The sequence below is a fragment of the Paroedura picta genome, chromosome 14 (genome assembly GCF_049243985.1).
Source record: "Paroedura picta isolate Pp20150507F chromosome 14, Ppicta_v3.0, whole genome shotgun sequence".
NCBI lineage: Eukaryota > Metazoa > Chordata > Lepidosauria > Squamata > Gekkonidae > Paroedura > Paroedura picta.
Genome location: NC_135382.1, coordinates 7,186,040 through 7,203,380, shown reverse-complemented (window position 1 = coordinate 7,203,380; position 17,341 = coordinate 7,186,040).

Genomic DNA, 17,341 nt, shown 5'->3' with positions numbered 1-17,341 from the left:
TAAGTCACTTGTTCTCATATATCCAGAAATTGAACTTGCTCATCTTTGGGAATGGGAAGAATCAACTCAAACTCAGTTCTCACATCTGTTGTCAATTCCTTTATCCAATTTGCTGCTATTTACACATCACATATCCAGAAATTGAACCTGCTCATCTTTGGGAACAGGAAGAATCAACTCAAACTCAGTTCTCACATCTGTTATCAATTCCTTTATCCAATTTGCTGCTATTTACACATCTTACCAATTGTGCTATTCAAAATTTAGCTGTATTTTCTGTTGTTACTTATACAGTAGTTTATAGTAGTCATTCCTGGGAACTAAACACTTACCTATATGTAACTGAACTTATGTCTAGACTGAAGAAGCATACATCTGCACATGCAAAGTCTTTTCGTTCCTGCTTGTACCCAGAGCAGAACCTTGGCGCTTCCACTGTACTCAAACTTTGCTCTTGCATTTGTTAACTCTTGGGTCTGTATGTTGACTTACTGCCATTCACCGATCTTGAGAGCTACATTAACCCAATCTCAGCTGTACTCATCCAGTTACTCATTCATTCATTCTTGGTGTAGTGGTTAGGAGTGTGGACTGATGGGCTAACCGGTAGGAAGTCAGGAGAGTCACAATAAGGATCTTTACTAAGTAAGGTGCGGCTACAAGACAGCACATGAAGCGAACAAGAGTGCAGCTTGGTGTAGTGGTTAGGAGCGCGGACTTCTAAGCTGGTGAGCCGGGTTTGATTTCCCGTTCCCCCACATGCAACCAGCTGGGTGACCTTGTTGGGCTTGCCGCAGCCTGATAATGCTGTTCTGACCGAACAGGAATCTCAGGGCTCTCTCAGCCTCACCCACCTCACAGGGTGTCTGTTGTGGGGAGAGGAAAGGTGAGACATATTTGGGTAGAGAAAAGCGGCATATAAGAACCAGCTCTTCTTCTTCTTCTTCTATATCCCACCAAACCAATTTAGTAGCTTTTGGCAGGTGATAATCATAGCTCTAGCTAACCCTTCCTGGCACTTAACCCCCATCCTCACCCCTGCCCACATCTCTTATATGTAGGGTTTCACTGTATCTGACAAAGTGTGGTTGCACACAAAAGGTTATACTCTGAATACAACATTGCTGGTCTGAAAGGTGCCCCCGGACTCAGGCTTTGTTCTGCTTCTTGGAACCAATATGGCTGCCCACCTGCATCTCTCTTTATGCAATGAAAGCATTGTGTAATTTGGAGTGTTTCACTCCTGCACATTCTTGAGGACCTGACAGGAATCATACTTCTCCCTCTGCCAACACAGGCTTCTTGTTGTCATGTAACACTCATTGGCCAAACATTGCCATAAACCCCCTTCAAGGAACGCTGCCTTGTCGTGGCAAGGTGGCTTGCGTAGCTCAGTGAAGCTATGAGCTATGCCGTGCAGGGCCACCCAAGACAGACAGGTCATAGCTGAGAGCTGACAAAAGGGTATCCACAGGAGAAGGAAATGGCAAACCACTCCAGTATCTTTGCCATGAAAACCCAATGGACAGTTCCAAAAGGCAAAATGATATGACGCCGGAAGATGAGCCCCTCAGGTCGGAAGGTGTCCAATATGCTACTGGGGATGAGCAGATGGCTAGTACGAGTAGCGCCAGAATGAATGAAGCGACTGGGCCAAAGCTGAAAGAATGCTCAGTTGAGGAGGGAACTGGTGGTGAAAGACAGTCCGATGCTGTAAAGACTTTTATTCCATAGGAACCCGGAACATCAGATCCATGAATCAAGGCAAGCTGTACATGGTCAAACAAGAGATGACAAGACTGAACATCGACATTTTAGGAATCAGTGAACTAAAATGGACAGGAATGGGTGAATTTAATTCAGATGACCATCAGGCATACTACTGTGGACAAGAATCTCACAGAAGAAATGGAGAAGCCTTCATAATCAATAAGAGAGTAGGAAAAGCAGTCTTGGGATACAATCCCCAAAATGACAGAATGATCTCAGTTCGAATCCAAGGCAAACCATTCAACATCACAGTGATCCAGGTCTATGCCCCAACCATTGCTGCTGAAGAGAATGAAGTTGACCAGTTCTATGAAGCGCTACAACACCTTCTAGAAGCAACGCCAAAAAATGATGTGCTTATCATCATGGGGGATTGGAATGCTAAAGGAGGATGCCAAAAGATAACCGGGATAACAGGCAAGTTTGGCCTTGGAGTACAAAATGAAGCAGGGCACAGGCTGGTAGAATTTTTCCAAGAGAATACAATGGTCATAGCAAACACACTTTTCCAACAACCCAAGAGACGACTCTACACATGAACAACACCAGACGGTCAACACAGAATTCAGATTGACTATGTGCTCTGCAGCCAAAGATGGAGAAGTTCTATACAGTCAGTAAAAACAAGATGAGGAGACGATTGTGGCTCAGATCATAAGCTTCTTGTTGCAAAATTTAGTCTCAAATTGAAGAAATTAGGAAAAAGCACTAGGCCACTCAGGTATGCACTAAATCATATTCCTAACGAATATACAGTAAAGGAGACAAATAGATTTAAGGAATTAGATCTGATAGACAAAGTGCCTGAAGAACTATGGACGGAGGTTCGGAACATTGTATAAAAGGTAGCAACTAAAACCATCCCAAAGAAAAAAAAATGCAAGAAAGCAAAATGGCTGTCTGAGAAAGCTTTACAAATAGCTAAGGAGAGAAAGGAAGTGAAAGGCAAGGGAGAAAGAGAAAGATACATCCAACTGAATGCTGAATTCCAGAGAATAACTAGAAGAGATAAGAATGCCTTCTTAAATGAACAGTACAAACAAATAGAAGAAAACAATAGAATAGGGAGGACTAGAGATCTTTTCAAGAAAATTGGAGATATGAAGAGAACGTTTCATGCAAAGATGGGTATGATAAAGTACCAAAATGGTAGGGACCTCACAGAAGCAGAAGAGATTAAGAAAAGGTGGCAAAATTATGCAGAAGAACTATACAAGAGTTCTTAACATCCCTGATAACCACAGTGGGGTAGTCACTGACCTGGAGCCAGACATCCTGGAATGTGAAGTCAAATGGACCTTAGGAAGTTTGAGCAACAATAAAGGTAGTGGTGGTGGCAGCATTCCGGGTGAACTATTCAAAGTCTTAAAAGACGACGCAGTAAACGTGCTACACTCAATATGCCAGCAAATTTGGAAAACTCAAAAGTGGCCTCAGGATTGGAAAACATCAGTTTACATTCCAATCCCAAAGAAGGGCAATGCCAAAGAATGTTCAAACTACCGCACCATTGCACTCATTTCTCATACTAGCAAAGTTATGCTCAAAATCCTACAAGCTAGGCTCCAGCAATATGTGGACCAAGAACTTCCAGAAGTACAGGCAGGATTTTGAAGAGGCAGAGGAACTAGAGGTCAAATTGCCAACATATGCTGGATCATGGAGAAGTTCCAGAAGAACATCTACTTCTGCTTCATTGACTATGCTAAAGCCTTTGATTGTGTGGAGCACAACAAATCGTGGCAAGTTCTTAAAGAGATGGGAATACCAGAGCATCTTATCTGTCTCTTGAGAAACCTATATGTAGGTCAAGAAACAACAGTGAGAACCAGGCATGGAATCACTGATTGGTTCAAAATTGAGAAAGGAGTTCGGCAAGGCTGTATACTGTCGCCTTGCCTATTTAACTTGTATGCGGAGCACATCATGAGAAAGGCAGGGTTAGATGAATCATAAATTGGGACCAAGATTGCAGAGAGAAATATCAACAACCTCAGATTTGCAGATGATACCACTCTAATGGCAGAAAGCGGAATTAAAGAGCCTCTTGATGCGGATGAAGGAGGAGAGTGCAAATGTTGGCTTGAAACTCAACATCAGGAAAACGAAGATCATGGCATCCGGCCCTCTCAGTTCCTGGCAAAGAGATGGGGAAGAAATGGAGGTAGTGACAGATTTTATTTTCCTGGTCTCCAAGATCACTGCAGATGGGGACTGCAGCAAAGAAATTAAAAGACGCTTGCTCCTGGGGAGGAAAGCTATGGCAAATCTAGACAGCATCCTAAATAGCAGAGACATCACCCTGCCAACGAAAGTGCGTCTAGTCAAGGCTATGGTATTCCCAGTTGCAATGTATGGCTGTGAAAGTTGGACCAGAAGGAAGGCCGAGCGTCAAAGAATTGAGGCTTTTGAACTCTGGTGCTGGAGAAGACTCTTGCGAGTCCCTTGGACTGCAAGGTGAACAAACCGGTCAGTCCTAGAGGAGATCAGCCCTGACTGCTTCTTAGAAGGCCAGATCCTGAAGATGAAACTCAAATACTTTGGCCACCTCATGAGAAGGAAGGACTCCCTGGAGAAGAGCCTAATGCTGGGAGCGATTGAGGGCAAAAGAAGAAGGGGACGACAGAGAATGAGGTGGCTGGATGGAGTCACTGAAGCAGTCGGTGCGAACTTAAATGGACTCTGGGGAATGGTAGAGCAGGGGAAGTCAACCTGTAGTCTTCCAGATGTTCATGGACTACAATTCCCATGAGCCCCTGTCTGCAAACACTGGCAGGGGATCATGGAAATTGTAGTCCATTGACATCTGGAGGACCATAGGTTGACTACCCCTGTGGTAGAGGACAGGAAGGCCTGGAGGATCATTGTCCATGGGGTCGTGATGGGTCAGACACGACTTTGCACCTAACAACAACAAGATATAAACAGTGAACAGATCTGTCAGGCAGCAAGTAATTAGAAACAGTGCATTTTTATTGATTGGTGTTCATTTAAGCCTATGTCATTCATGTTAATTTGCATGTGTCGATTTTTTCAGAGCATTAAGGGAAGCCTCCCCCCCCCCCCCACACACACACTCCATTTAATTTCCTGATGCAGGGATCCAACCAAGTGCCAACCAGGCAAGGTAACAGAGTTCTACCACAACTTTGCAGCAGCAAAGCTTTTAGCAGCTGCTCCAGGCGGGGGGGGGGGGCAGGGAAAACAACAGGCAAATCAGCTGAAAGCTTGGGGAAAAAATTATACCCTGCTTTTCACTACCCGAAGGAGTCCCAAAGTGTTTCACAAAACCTTTCTCTTCCTCTCCCCACAACAGATACCCTGTGAGGGAGGTGGGGCTGAGAGAACTCTCAGAGAGCTGCTTTGCAAGCGAACAGACCTAAGAGTACTGGGACTGGCCCAGGGTCACGCTGCTAGCTGCATGTAGAGGAGAAAGAGTGGGAAATCAAACCCGGTTCTCCAGATTAAGGGCCACCACTCTTAACCACGGCACCTCACTGGTTCTCATTTGGTTTATCGGCAATTGCAGCTACCAAGCACATAATGTGCATCTGTCAGACAAGTTCATCACAAAGTTTGAGCTTGAAACAAGCAGGCAGTGAGGCTCTTTAACACGGTAGAGAACCCAACAACTTTTGCCCAGAACAAACCAGATCATTGGACAGTCCCCTACTGCCCCACAAAACCGCCATGCTCCAGTTACAAAGGGTTGTACAAGGATGCTGCCCACAGACTCCTGGGAAACTCCCTGCTGCAGCTCAGCAATTCAGGAGCACATGCTCTGGATGCAGAAGTTCCCAGATCAGGGGTGGCCAAACAGTGGCTCTCCAGGGTGTAAACTGCACGGAGTTGTTATTCTAATCCCAGGTCAATTCAGTCCCTGCCATCTACACAGAATGCGATTTCCATTTTGATTTTGGACGATTTAAAGTTTCCTTCTGCAGCAATGGGGATTGATCTGGAGTGACCCTACCTTTATTGTGCTATATCTTTTTAAACCTCAATATTTTAAGATTTGGATTGAGAAAGCAGGCTGTTTAGAATCTGGGTTTTGCTCCATGGTAGAGAACCCCTGATTGGCCAAAGCTGATCATGTGACAAGCTTGCCTTAAAGGAGAAGCCCCTAATTTCTCTCAACTTCTGTCGGTCTTGGATTTTTTCTCTCCCTCCTCTGCCATCTTCGATCCTCTCTCCCCCACCCCCTCCAAGAAAAGAAAGAGGCTCCCTGCTTGGCTCCTCTCCCTCCCCCTTCAAGAAAAGAAAGAAAGAGGCTTGCCCCCCCCCCCGCTGCTTCTGAACTACCCTAACCATGTGCAGAACACTTTCCTGTTTCAATGGGGGGGGGAGGAAGACCCAAGTTCAAATCGATCTGAATTCAACAGAATTGACAATGGAATAAACAAAGTAAGTGCAGACTCTGCCCAGATGTCCATGGACTACAATTTCCATGAGCCCCTGCCACCCCTGCCCTAAATGTCAGACAACAGATTTGTGACCTTTTGTGGCACCTCACTAGGTTTCTCAGACCCAACTCAGTAGAGCTGCCATCTCCTGGGGTGGCAAATTCCTGGAAATTCCTGGTGAGGGGGAGTTTAGGGAGGGGAGAGGCCCAATTGCATAATGCCAAACGGTCTGCCCTTCAGATCAGCCACTTCCTTCCAGGACTGATCTCCACCATCTAGAGATGGCATATAACCCCTAGTGCTTTCTGGGCCCAACTTGGATGTTGGCAACCCTATAACTGGGGCTTCCTGCTCCCACACAGCCTCGAATGCCACCACAGGGAGAGAAAGGGAACCTACCCTCCCTCCCAAGCCACTTTCCTGCTTGGAAGCAACGCTGGCTGGAGCCAGTTTATTCCCTATTGTAGCTGATCCACACAAACACATGGCTCCCCCCCCCGCCCTCCCCATGCTGTTTTGGTGCAGGAAAACTGCTCAGTGAGGAGGGAGGGAGGAGTCATGAGGCTGTTCAGCTCTCTTTTATTGCTTACATTCCCTGCAGCTGTTGGCCACAGTTTGAATCAGGATCACAGTGTGTGCCCCTCCAGTGCCATTTTCCATCCTGAAATGGTCCCTGGTGAGGCTCTGTTTGCCTTCTGGCCCAATGTACTGATGGCCACACATAACTTTTCCCAATGGGAGGAAGCATGACTGCCCAGGGTCATTCTGTTGGCGGAGTTTAAATGCACAAAGAGGAGTCCAGCACAGCACCAAGCAGCTTAAAAGGCTAAAATAGTTTTATTAAGAAGAGAAACACACATTTTCCATAGAAATAGAGACCTGGCTGACTAACTGCTCTGTGTTGTCTGCATTCTGCCTGTTCTGGAGGCAAGGAGGGAGGAAGTGTGTTCAAAGGAGCAGGAAGTCTCCCACTGAGCCAATCAGCATACTGGAGGATATTTGAAAAACATCTGGAAGTTCCTAGTCTAATTTTTATTTATTTGTTTGTTACATTTATATCCCACCACTCTCCGTAGACTCAAGGCGGGTTACAGCGTATATAAAACCCATTAAAACCAACATAAAAACCTAACAAGATTAGCAACATACTCCATAACACCCTCCTTGCCTGGCAGTCAACCTCCCTGAGGGAATTGTTTGTTGTAATACCCAGCCTGAGGAGGGGCCTGTTAGATCTTAGTCCTGGCCTCAACCAAAGACCTGGAGGAAGAGCTCCATCTTGTAGGCCCTGCGGAATTGTGCAAGCACCATCAGGGCCCTCACTTCTCCCGGAAGCTCATTCCACCAGGTTGGGGCAAGGACTGAAAATGCCCTGGCCTGGGTCGAGGCCAGGCATACCTCCTTGGGGCCAGGGACCTCCAAGAGATTAACACCTGCAGAGATAAGTGCCCTGTGGGGGCATAAGCAGACAAGCGGTCCCTCAGATAGGTAGGGCCCAAGCCGCGGATGGCCTTAAAGGTCAAGACTAAAACCTTGGGCCGTTCCGCATTCGTCCAAAATAGCACAATGGTTACTAATTGAAATCGCTACAGTTTTGCCGTTATACACAACGTCGTTGACTATCTGCAACACTCCTGAAACCAATCCGCAAAAAGCGCTTCGTTGTAGCGCTTTCAGGGAAATCCCAAAAAGTGGATTCACCCTCCGGAAAGCGCTACACTCCTGCAACCAATCTGCAACACTAGCGGGAAAGTTCTGTGAGTTACCATTGTTGCGGTTTCTGCAAAGTCCCTCCCCCTGGCTCTCTCCTCTGATCTTCCGGCAAAGCGATCATCATTTTTTTTTCTCCAAGCGAGCGGAGATCAACGCACCGGCAAGCCTTCGTTTACCCAGTGAGGATTCCCCGGCTGCAGTCCCTCTGTTTAAAGTCATCAAGCACAAGCATTGCAGAGGCCCGTTTGCTGGTTTATTTTCACTTTATTTTTCACACTGTTTTCGGCCGAAAATCGCGCCCGTGAGGGGGGGGGATTTTTTTTTCACTCGGGGGGGAGCACGGCAACGATGAAACGGCAGCTCAAACATCACCTGCTAGCTGGATGGGTCTCTCTGTTGCAACGAATCAATGCATATTCATTGCAACGGGTATGTTTTTTTTTTAAACCTTCCTTAAAGGGAAAGGGGCTGTTTGGGAGCATGATAACGGCTGCCCAATGGCTGGTTGACGGCCAGGGACGGGACACAGCTCAGCAAAGTGCTTCCTTTCTAGCGATTTTTGCCGAGACCGGAACCCTGTGGGAAACGATAGAAACGCAACTGGATTCCACTCCAAAGGCAGGTATGCATAACGACAAATTCCACTATTTAAAATGGCGATTTTTCGTTCAGCAAACAATTTGCTACATGGATCCCGGTGCGGAATGGCCCCTTGAACTTGATCCAGGCCACAACCAGCAGCCAATGCAGCTATCTCAACACAGGCTGGATATGGGCCTTCCGGGGTGTCCCACGAAGGACCCTAGTAGCTACATTCTGCACCAGCTGGAGTCTCTGGGTCAAGGACAAGGGTAGGCCAATGTAGGCCAGAGTTACAGAAATCTAGTCTAGAGGTGACCATTGCATGGATCTCTGTGGCCAGACAATCTGGCGGCAGGTAGAGTGCTAGAAGCCTTGCCTGGTGAAGATGGTGAAATACTGAGTGGGCTATCCCCATTACCTGAGCCTCCATAGAAAAGTATGCTAAATACTTCCAATGCCCCCTGTAGGATATTCTGCCTTTGAATCAAGCACACTATAGATCTTCCATATTCCAGCACATTTCAGGTAGAGAGAACAGGGCAATCCTAATCCAAATTAGGCCTTCACTCACTCAAGAATTGAGTTCCTAGCATGGAACCAGGTGACAGCTGATCCAAAGACCTCATGAGGGCCATAGGGCCTCCATATGGACTTGGCAATGGGTACATCTGGATACTGCGGGGTGCTGAAGACTGTCTTTTCCCTGTCACTAGGGCGCACCGGCACTGCCAATAACCCCCCCCCCTCTCTCCCTCACACACACCACAGAGCGATTTCAGTATGGTCTTGTTTGTCTTGTCATGAACATTCAGGGAGCTTGCTAGTCTGTATTACTTGCACTGTATACACACTTATTCAAGTGTCATTCAATGGAGTGAATTCCTTATTCAGTGAAGTTGATGACTTGTGCCTACCTCTGGGGCATAAATGCCAATCTCTTCCCTCTCTCTTCAGCTACTTGTCATTCTAGCAAGCAAAAACGCCTCCTTCTGGCAGTGCCACTTGCAAGTCACTTGCTGCTGGGATCCCCTGCCTGGAGCTTTCTGGGCACTGTGGCGCTAGTCAGGGTGTGGGACCCCCCGTTCCCCAAAATCTTCATCCACAGAATGGAATAGTCACAGTGGAGCATGCTGAGAGATGGCCCCAGACATAACCTGTTCTGTGAACTGGACTCAGAAGTTGATTTTTTAAAATTAAGTCATTATAGCTGCATTATAGTGACCCTAACTTTTTCCGGGCTGGAGATGTCCAGAGGTGGTTTTCCATAGCCAGTCTCTGCATCACAACCCAGATATCCTTTGGTGGTCTCCCCTCCAACTACTCACGAGGGCCAACCCTGCTTAGCTTCTGAGAGCTGATAAAACTGGGCAGCCCCGTCCTATCCAGGTCAGGGTAAAAAGTTAGCAGACAGCTCCTAAAGTGCTTTCAAAATAGATGATCTCTGAATGTTACATGTGACCCCATTTTGCACCAGCGTATGTTTCCAAACTGGCAGTCTATGCACTATGGTCGTCCATCCTTACAGTTAACTTGAGTCTTGAGTCTTCTGTGAGGGGCAGAAAATTCTGCTGGGTTTCTGCACTGGGGGAAACTGGAAGACCATTCAGGTCTAATGCAGAGATCCAATCAAATTGCCTGCTTTTTGAAGGTATCCATTGAAACTCTGTACAAGTCACTGTTCTGATTCTGATGTATCTCTTCATTCCTCACACTCTGTGTACTCTGCGTTGAGTCCAAATAAGAAAGGAAAAAATAATGTACATTTTCAAGAATTGTGTGGGATTGGTTCACTCCATCATGCTTGATTTCTTGGCTCTATTATTTACCTTCTGATGGGCGCCATTCTGAACAATGACTCAAGCAGGAAACCAGTGGGCATACTCATCCTCACATAGTATAGCAGGAGCAAAGTATGCTTTCCATTTCAATGTGCCCAGCATACAGGCATTTGGGGAAACTGTTCTCCACTGAACAGCAAGAGCTGGGGACAAATTAAGCACCAAGCAGTGTTTTAGTTAAAATGGTTCCTTCCCTTTGAGTATGTTCCTATAGACAACCATAAATGCTTGATATAAAGTGGTTTGCCATAAATTCTGCATTCGGAGCTCCCTGCCCCCTCTGCCAAGTTCCTTCCTTTGTTTCGAACAATTGGTTCCCTGCCTAAATCATGAGCCTGGACCTTCAAGGAAAGCAGGTGAGGAGTGCCTTGTGAGGACTTCAAAGCCCAGGAAAAGGGCCTCTGAAGCGGCAGTGGGTAGGAAGCGTGACTTCCAGGGGTGCTCCTTAACCTCGCATTGCCCAATGCCTTTTTTGTTAATGCTACTTGAACCATAGACCTGGCAACTCAATGATGTAAAGAAAAAATCCTCAAAGGTGGGGCTCGTGAAAGGTGACCTGCTGCTTTGTGTTTCTAACCCAAACAAGCAGAGCTCCATGACCAAGGCCGAAGAGAAGAGAGCCAGCCCGGTGGTGTGGTTCAGAGTGGCTGACTCTAAGCCAGCTGAGTAACCTTGGGCTGGTCCTGGTTCTGTCAGGGCTCTCAGCCCCACCAACCTCACAAGGTGCCTGTTGTGGGGAGAGGAAAGGAATGTAACTGCAAACCACTTTAAGATGAAAAGTGGGACATAGTCAGTGACTCTTCTTGCACCATTCCAGTGCTTGACTAATACTGATGTCAGAAGTAGGGTAGGGCACTTTGGCTGCCAAAGCGGCCATTCCAGCCCGAGGAGCCAGCTCCACTCAGCCACTCTGAACCACACCACCAACCCTAGTCAGAAGCCTTCCTCCAGACTAACAAAGCCATGCCCAGCAGGCTCCCCTGCTTCTCACTTAGGCTACCCCAATCTTGTGAGATCTGGGAAGCTAAGCAGAGTCAGCAGAGCCAGCCCTGGTTTGTCCTTGGCTGGGAGTCCACCAAGGAGGTTTAGAGTTGCTACACAGACGCAGGCCATGGCAAACCACCTTTGCATAGCTCTTGCCTTGGAAACTTGACAGCAAAAAACAAATGAATAAATGAAGCAAAACTGTAGTCTTGGATTTGACCTTAGCTGATCTCTGCTACTTTCACTGGCAAAGGTTCATTCCACTTCATATCAATATTGTCTGGCTTTGCTTCCACAGGACACCTACACCACAGTGTGATGCAGTTGGTATTGGAAGAGATGAGTCACTGTAAGCTTCGAAACTTAACAGGAAGTCTTGCAGTACCTTAAAGATGAATTAGATTTTATCCAGCATTTGTGGACTACAAACTACTTCTGAGGCAAAATGAAACTGATGGAAATAATTTCTGAAGTTCAGTAATGGTCAGATCCAATAATTATTCTGCCTTCAGTTTCCTGGGCAACAAGAGGGACGGTAAGAGAGTGACTCAGAGATAGGTGCATGACAGGGATGTTATCCAACCAGAAACCTTTGCATATAATCCCACCAAACAGAAATGCTGTTATCCTGATCAGCATTTCTCAGCAAAATGTTTCCATTTTGTACCATGTAGTTGCTTTCATAAGGGCATTGTGTTTTGATATAAGCACAAGTCCTTCCTGTACAATATATTTGCTATCTGTAACTTCACTTGCTAGGCAGCAGAAAAACTAAGCTCATGTCCCTTTGCAGCCAGGAAGGCAAGCAGAGCTGCACAGCCTGGAGAAGTGGGGAGGAAGAGGCCACAACATTCCCTTTCAAGAATAGCAAAGTTCCTAACCAGCTGGAGACCCAAATGGCTTTGTTTGCTCCAGCTAGGGATCCAGGAGGGGAGCATAGAGTGAGGAGTGGAAATGGTAGTTTGCTTTCTTTGCAGATGTGGTAGGGGGAGACACAGAGGCTAAAGCTTTGCTCCACAACAGTGAACACCTACTCACATTGAGCCAGAAGAGCTGTGAGAGATCTATAGTGAGGAGAGTTCATATCATCAATAAACCTTATAAAATCCACCAACTCACCCACTATCCGATTGGCCCTCCCTGGGAGTGTGCCACCAAAAGAGACAGAACACTCTGCCAATGAGGTCCAATCAGGTCAAATTGCACTCTGCCACTGAGGGCCAATTAGCTCAAATTGCATTCCGCTAATAAGAGCCAATTAATTCAAATTGCACTTTCCCAATAAGGATCAATCAGCTCAAATTCCAAAGCCTACCTGATTGCCCCCCCCCTGGAGATATTCCCCCAATAGGACATAGCCCTCAGCCAGGAATGGACCACCCTGGTAGTTTAGCCCCAATCAGGAGGGAGCTCTCAGTCAGGAAAGGCTAATATCTGGTCCTGTCTCCTCTTCCAACTACTTGTAAGTTTCAGGTTTCCTGGGTGGAGGAAAAGCAAGCCTCAGAGCAGTAAGCTGCCCTGCCCTCCTGGCCTCTTTGAACTCAGAGGACATGAAGGGGGGAGCCAGTTGCCTCCTGGCACAGACTCTGTGTGCTTTCTGGAGTGGGGGCTGTGGAAGGCCTGGAAACAGTCCCCTGCCATCCCTCTGGGACTCAGGGCAGCCAGGAAAAGCCTCTGCTCTGGGAATAGTTTGTTGTTAGGTGCGAAGTCGTGTCCGACCCATCACGACCCCATGGACAATGATCCTCCAGGCCTTCCTGTCCTCTACCATTCCCCGGAGTCCATTTAAGTTTGCACCTACTGCTTCAGTGGTTCCAGCCAGCCATCTCATTCTCTGTCGCCCCCTTCTTCTTTTGCCCTCGATCGCTCCCAGCATTAGGGCCATTTCGCACAGAGCTCAAAGTGGCTATTTGGTTGCTGTTTGTGAAATCGCTACTTTAACTAGCGAAATGTAACTAGCTGTGCCCGTAACGCACAGCTGCGGTTTTTGCGGAATTTAGCACTTTCACTTCTCGTCACTTTCGTAACCCACAGGCTTCCGGTCTCCGTCTTATCGCTACAAAGGAGGTCCCTTTTTAGCGCTTCTGGCCTCTCGTGCCCGTCAATCAAACTGCAGGGACACCTTTGACCTCCACCCAGAATCCGAAGTTGGTGGGGTTCCCCTTTTTAAAAAAAAAAACCCGAAAACCCCGTAGCAACGCTTCATCGTCAAATCATTGGCGCCCTCGGAACGGGTTTTATATTGTTTTCTATGAACCAAAGGTTGATGCATTGATATGTTTGATTGGTTAATCCCCGCCCACAGTACACACCCACAGATTACCTGCTTATATGCACCTAGGCAGACACGTGGTCGGCCTCACTCTTTTGTTTGCATAGCCTACTGGCCGCAGCACAGGTTAACGTTGCAATGGAGAGGATTATTTATCAATTGTTGGATCAAATGCTTGCGGTAGTCCAGCGTATCCACACCACCGTGTCGCAGAGGAGGACTGCTATCGAGGACTACCGACAACGTATGGCCAGAATGACGACCACCAGTAGAAGACGTTCTCTAAGGGCAACAATGAAACGCTGGCAAGCTCTGGCAGAGGTCCGGTTCCCCAGACAGTTCTGGGTCGACGAAAGATCCTCTGACTGGTGGGAAAATTTTGTGTGGTCTCGCTGGGATGATGACCACTGGATTGCCAACTTCAGAATGTCGAGGGGAACATTTTTTGAACTCGTGGATGCTCTCCGTGGCCGCATGGAAAGGCAAGTGACTGTCATGCGGCGCCCTGTTCCAGTGGAAAAAAGGGTGGCAGCCGCCTTGTGGTACTTGGCCACCCCGCAGTACTTCAGGACAGTAGCCCAGCAATTCGGATTAGGAGTCACAACGGTTGGCGAGATCCTGCTGGAGTTCTGCCTCGCCATGGAGGCTGAATTGCACAGCAAAGTGGTGTGCCTCGGAGACCGGCTTGGAGCGGTGAGTGTCATTCTATCCCCTTTGCCCTTTAAATTTTTTTTCTTGTTTGACAGGTGAGCAACGAATACGCGATGCACCCCACGCTGACATGCCATGGTTTCTATTCTTTTCTTTCCCTTATTCCAGAGTATGGACGGGTTTGCCAGGCTTGGATTCCCGCATTGTTTTGCGGCCGTCGATGGAAGCCACATCCCTATCCGTGCACCCGGGGGAAGCATAAAGGAGTACGGGAACAGGAAGGACTTTTGTTCTGTTCTCCTGCAAGGAACTGTGGACTTCTCCGGACGGTTTATCGATGCCGAGGTGGGGTGGAGTGGGAGGAGGCATGATGCCCTTGTTTTCAGGGAATCGAACCTCAGGAAAACCATGGACGAAGGGGTCTTTGTTCCAGGAAATCCCACCGCCACCATTGAGGGCGTGCGTGTGCCGGCGTTGGTGCTCGGGGATGGAGCCTACCCATTACGCCCCTGGCTCATGACTCCCTATAAGCGTCCAAGGACAGACGTGCAGAGCTACTACAACCTCAGTCACTCCCGGGCAAGGAATGTCGTGGAGCGTGCCTTTGGACGTTTGAAGTCTCGGTTCCGTTGCTTGATGTCACGACTCCATGTGCACATAGACAATGTCACTCCTTTGGTCATCGCATGTGTCATTTTGCACAACATCTGCGAGGACAAGGGACATAACATCCCCTTCCCTGTGGCTGAACCAGAACCTCTAGTCCTTGAGGATACACCAGACATCCCTGAAGCCAGGAAAAAAAGGATCTATGCGGAGGGGTGCAAGGTTCGGGATGCTATAGCCACTCACCTATACAGAAATAGGAGACGTGTTTGATCGTGTTTTCTACTCTGGTGTTAAATAAAGTTTTATGTTCTTTGTTTAACCTTGTCTTGTGCGGTTTGTCTTTTTAGCCAGCAAAAAAACGGGGATTCTCTGGTCCAAAAGCACTTTGACAGACCTAAATGCTAACTCCCCGCTGAAATTGACCAACACAATACGGAAGCGCTGAACAGGGAAAGGTTGGGGAGGCGGGTAGCCAGGAAGTATTGGCGACCCCTGTCAAACAGGAGGATCAATCCACTTATGTTCCAAGGACTAATTTCATTGGTGGGCACCTTTGATACATTTAAAATTGGGGTGGCCGATCGGAGCAACGCAGATTCGTTGCCCAACCGTCAGTCCAACGATGCCGAAGCCACGGAAGGGCTCCTTCTGGCAGCGCGCCGAGGCTGAGGCACTTTTGGAGCTGGTTCTCCAGTCCAAAAGCGTTGGCCGCCTTATGGCCAGCACCCACTGCCACACCAAGGGTGCTTACATGGTGTTGGCAGCGAGGATGAAGGACAGGGGCTACGTTCGGACCTGGGAGCAGGTCCGGACAAAATTCAAACGTCTAAAGCTGGACTTCCTGAACAGCATAGAGCAGTGTGGGGGGGGGGGGTCCCGCAGCCCAGTCTTCCACGACCTGATGGTCCAGATCTGGGAGAAGGCTGGGAAGCCCCCCCTGGAGATGAGGCGACATATGGGTGAGTGCTGCCCTTGTTATGTTTCACCCTAAAGCATGCATTGAATGTCTAGATGCCTCTTTCCCCGACTGTTTCCGTTATATTTGAGAAAGCATTAAGATGCTGTCAATTCCTGCTGACATAGCCAGCCAGTACTGTCAAACCACTTTTGCTATGCACTTTGGCTCTGATTGTGGTGTGGCCATCGGCTGTGTATTATGTTTTGTATGCGTGCTTTTACTTATGAATTCTCTTTTACTTTGCCCAGCCACGCAATCTCCTGTCAAGCTCGCAGTGGCCAAAGCAGCTGAGCGTGAGGGAGAGGAGGAAGAGGGGCCTTCCACCTCATCACAGGCTGCAGGTGAGAGTTATAATTCTTTAAGGGAGACCCATGTGTGTGTACCCCCATGAAGCCATAAGGGAGCCTGCTGTGAAGCTTTTATTAGAAGTGTGATTGAATTCATTTTATTTTACTTCTATAGCAGAAACAATTGAGGCAAGGATGCGAAGCATGGAGGCCAGGCTGGCATCCTTGGAGGGGCTCGTAGAGCAACAACGGAGGGACTGTGAGTACTGCACCTCTTCCTGGGTGTGGGTTGTGTCACTTTAGCCTATATATATGGCTTATCATTTGTTTTTAACACATTTGCAGGGCAGGCAGAAGTGGCTGAAGTAAGAGGCGAGCTGGAGAGGCAGAGGCAGCAGAGGGAGGAGGAAGAAGGTAGGTTATGTCCCCCACCGCCCAACTCTCCGCATACTGTGGCTGAGGGCACTAAAAACTGTATCCATGTAAACTCCAGATTAAGAAATATCTGTGGCACGAATGTGTACCTGTTTTTCCTTCCCACACAGTGAAGAAGAAGGAGGACGAAGACCTGTTCCGCCGTAAAGTCTGGGGCACAGTGACCCGGTTGGGCAGAAGAATGAGGGAGATGGCAGAGGCCGGAGGGAAAGGGGCTGGTGAGGGGAGCAGTGGGACTTGAGTTTTGTTTTCTGTGTGTGTTTTGGGGTGGGGGGGGGTGGGGGGGTCCAAGTTACATCCCCTAATGTTTTTCCCCTGTTAAATATATACATTTGTTAAAAAAAATTGGTTTTCCAGGGGGGTGGGGGGTGGGGGTGCTGGTGGGGCTCCAAGTTACATTCCCTAATGTTTTTCCCCTGTTAAAATGTTTTTGAAAATAAAATGTTATTGCAAATTTTCTGAAAAATACTCCTGTGTGACTCCTTACACTCGCACACCTTTCACCCCACACTCCAAAAACTCCTTGAACTGACACCCCTCCAACCTACAACCCACACAACAGATCCAGAATAAACACGCTCACTAGAGAGGCCGCTTTCGGCCCTCCTAATTCCACAGTAGGGTACACAGAGACAGAGTCAAAAATATAAACTTTATTTTTCAACAACAAACACAGATAAACTTACGAAGACAAACTGGCCCAAACTATGAGGGGGAGAACTTGTCCGCCGGTTTGATTATTCTCTTACCGAGAACAGTCCTCCTTCGTGTTTGTGTGGAGGCATTCTGAGACGGGGTTGGTGGGGTGGGTGCTGGAGGTGGTGGAGTTGGTGTGGGTG